Source organism: Gossypium hirsutum, chromosome A04 (genome assembly GCF_007990345.1).
Source record: "Gossypium hirsutum isolate 1008001.06 chromosome A04, Gossypium_hirsutum_v2.1, whole genome shotgun sequence".
NCBI lineage: Eukaryota > Viridiplantae > Streptophyta > Magnoliopsida > Malvales > Malvaceae > Gossypium > Gossypium hirsutum.
The window spans coordinates 53,003,552-53,007,402 of NC_053427.1; positions in this window are offsets into that span (position 1 = coordinate 53,003,552).

Below are 3,851 nucleotides of genomic sequence, written 5' to 3' on the forward strand. Positions count from 1 at the left end.
ATGTTTCAGTCCGGTAATGCCTCGCACATTGTTTCAGCGTCGAATATGGGTAAGAGGTGTTACATAAATAATAATTAAAAAATAGAACCTCTTGTCATTATTGAAAAATAAATAAAAAGAAGATAGATGATTTGAAATGTTGCTAATTGTTCATTCTTAGAACAAAATGACCAATGATTCATACTAATTAATCATTCCTTGAAACGAATGATATGAAACATCCCAAAAATTGGGGGTTAGTAGAATTGAGTTTGTGAATCAAGAGAGAGTGATCATACCTTAATTTTTTAAATTATCTATACATTTTTAAGAACTAAATGACGTATTGGTTTGTTGGTTAAGTGTTAGTGTAACGTTTCTTGAAACCCAAGCTTAAATCCCTTCTCTCGCATCATTTTTATTATTTTGCAAACTTTGCCTTAAACCTTAGTTTGGGACATGCCTTGTTTTCTAAAATAAATATTGCAAAATTTTTTCAAGAAGGAGTAAAAAGCCTAACGGTTAAAAGAAATATGAGAAAGCATGGAAATTAAATGAGGTCTCAAGTTCAAATCCCTTCTTTTGCGAAAAAATTAAATTTTGCAAAATCCCTTATTTTTTTAATGTGTGTGTCATCCATACCCTTGAACTTAAGTATAAATAGAACTTTTTTTTGTATTTTTCAGCCTTTAATTCTAATTTTACCTACCCTGTTCACCCTCTTCCTCTCCTATTTTCTCTTAAATTTTCTTTCTTTCTCCCATTGTTGTCGTCGCCTACACCTGGTTTTACCATCTTTTTCTTTTTCTTTTTTCCAGAATATTTGTTAACATATTCTCCACCATATTGATGTCATTTTTCCACATTAAAATGAGCCCCAAATCTGAAATCTTGAACTCCAAGATCGATCTCAAACATTGCCAAGAAAGTGCCATTACCGTTTCTCTCAACTAGCTTGGGTAAGGTCTCTTCTCTCTTCAATTTCTTAATTAATCTTGTCCATTAAAAACCTAGATCTCAAAATTTGGAATTTGGGAGATTTTAAATGATTTCAAAGGTATTTTTCCAGAATTTAATAAGATCTCAAACTGTTTTAACATTCAACCCCAATTTTGGTCACTATGGGTGGTGGTGCGTGCACCTATGTGCAAGAAAGGGGGCTGTTTTTTTTTTGTTTCTTGCCTATATTTTTACAGAATTAATTTGAGTTCTTGAACCCTCCTAATCGTATTTTAAACCCATTTCAATTAGGTAAAAAGGTCCTTGATCAATTGGCCATTCAGATCCCACAAATCGTGAAGCGTAAGTGCAATTAAGGGTAACTAGTTTGTTATTTTGACATAGTTGTTGGGTAAGGTTATGAATTTATTAAATGAAGGAATTTAATCATCAATTAGCTACTTAATTTCCAGTATATTATTGAATTAGGTGCTGACCCAAATGCCCCAAATCATCTGTAAAGGCGAAGAACGATTGTACATATGGTTTGCATCGATACAGTGTAAGGAATCTAACTAGTTTGGATTCATAAAATAGTTATAATTTGAACGATTGGTTTGAACTCATGAGTGGGTGTTTGGGGGCTTATTTAATGGTAAATTTATTTAATTTATATTGAATTTTGGTTTAGGTTATTTAAGGAATTATTAAGGAAAATTGGAAGATTCGCTAGTGTGCTGCGATGAAGCAAAAAATATGGCGTGGGTCCTAAATTCATAAAATTGTTTGAAAATGTTAAATATCATTTTATATATGATAAATTAGATTGTTTATTGGATCATCTTAATAGCCAAATTATTGATTTTGTGAGTGGCCGAACCAGGTATGTTTCAAGCCTTAAAAGATTGACATGTTGGCAAAATTGCTAGTTTGATAGTATGGATGTTTGATTGAGTTTGTAATCGCATGTTTGAGTTATGAGATATGAGAATGTTTGACTAAATGATATAATTTGTTTAGATATTAAGCTTATATGTATGATTTAAATGTATGAGATATACGTTATATTGTGTACTAAAAAAGTTGCTATTTATGCACAATGAAAGTCCATAAAGCATGTGACATTGAACTATACTGATTGATACCAACACAATGGTAATTTGAAAGATTGGAACACTGTTTCCATTTATTGAAAGCATGTGATTACTAAGGACATGCTAAGCATGTCAAATGAATATGAAAAGTATTGAGAGATGATTATATATGAGATTCTGTGACATATTGCATATGCATTGGGTTGGGATTTTGTGGTTGACGAAGGAGTTCTGTGGAGTACCGGCGGCATATTAAGTCTGCATTATTTGTAGTCAGTGCACTACACCTGGAGTACAGAGGGGATTGGCGATTTTATCTCATATTATATGTTATTGGCCATTATATTACACTATTTGATATCTGACAGATTTTTTGCATTATTGATTTTTCAGTGGTTTTACCACATCGAGCTATGCTCAAAATGTTTTGGAGTTTTGCAAACGGGTTCTGGAGAACTCGTGGTGTATAGCGGATGGTATGGGTAGGTACCTTTTTGAGTTACATCATGTGCACGACATATTTGAATGTTATTAATTTATGCTACGCATTGTATTTTGTTGTATTGAATGGTATCAAATTTAATGATTGTTACTCGAATGAATGATGAGCTATGCTCATACACCGTTTGACATCAAATTGATAATGGCTATGTAATGACATGAAATTCCTATGATGGTTCTGTTTTCTTCTGTTAATGCTAATATATTTCATTGTATTTGTTGTTTTTGCCCGTTTAAATAATTATTCGACTCACACTGAACTTTTCATAAGCTCACCCCTAATAGTGTTTAACTTTTCAAGTAAACCTCAAAATTAGGATTGGACTCGGCATTCAAAGAATCAACTTGGACCTCTGATTATTATTTTTTTAATTAAGTATTATTAAGTCTTTATTAGTTTTGGCTTGTAATTTTTAATTATTTCTGGTCTGTGACTTGGTAACTTTTCTTTTAGGGATTTTTGCATGCATGAATTACTCAAGCATAATAACAGGATAATGCATGATATCAGGCTTAAGTAAAATTTGATACTGCTCCCTAGTTTCCACTACACTAGAAAGGAACTGTTTTTAATAAACAAATTGATGAGGCAACTAATTTTACAAAATGACTTGAAAAATAGTTTTTCCGCTGCATTAGTTTAACTTCGAGTTTTTTTTAAAGAAGAGCGACAAGCAAATGGTTTTTCTAAAACAACACTGTCAACAATAAAATGAATGCTAAGCATACACAACCTAATGAATGAATGCTTTTAAGCTAACTCAAAGTACAACTACGATTTTCTCTAAAATGAATTTATTTAAAGTCTTAAAAAGTAAAATATGTTAACTTAGCCATTTCGGTGGCTAATGTAGCCTTCTCAATCTAGCCATAATGTCTAGGCCAGTTTTGGAAGGTTACATGATATCTATATAATCTTATTGGTAAGGAATATGATATATGCTAGCATTATTGTGCGAATTATTTTTTGCACATTCCTTGAAGTGAATATTTGCAATAAATATAACAAATTGTATAATCACTTTTGATTATTAATGTCAGTTTGAACATTTGAATATTTTTGCATATTCCCTGAAGTGAATACTGCAAATAATTGTTTGCAAATTATATTTCTTTTATTGAATTAATAACATTATGGACTTCACAATGATGTAGACATTTCCAGAAATAAATGTCACAATGTTGCTTATATGTGGATACAAAATAAAAATAATAACAATAAAATTATCAATTGTCAAAATTTATATTAACATTATTAGTACAATTGAAAAACAAGTTAAAGTAAACCAGAAGTTTATTGATACAAATACCTTTACTATTTGGCATGACCAGTTAGAC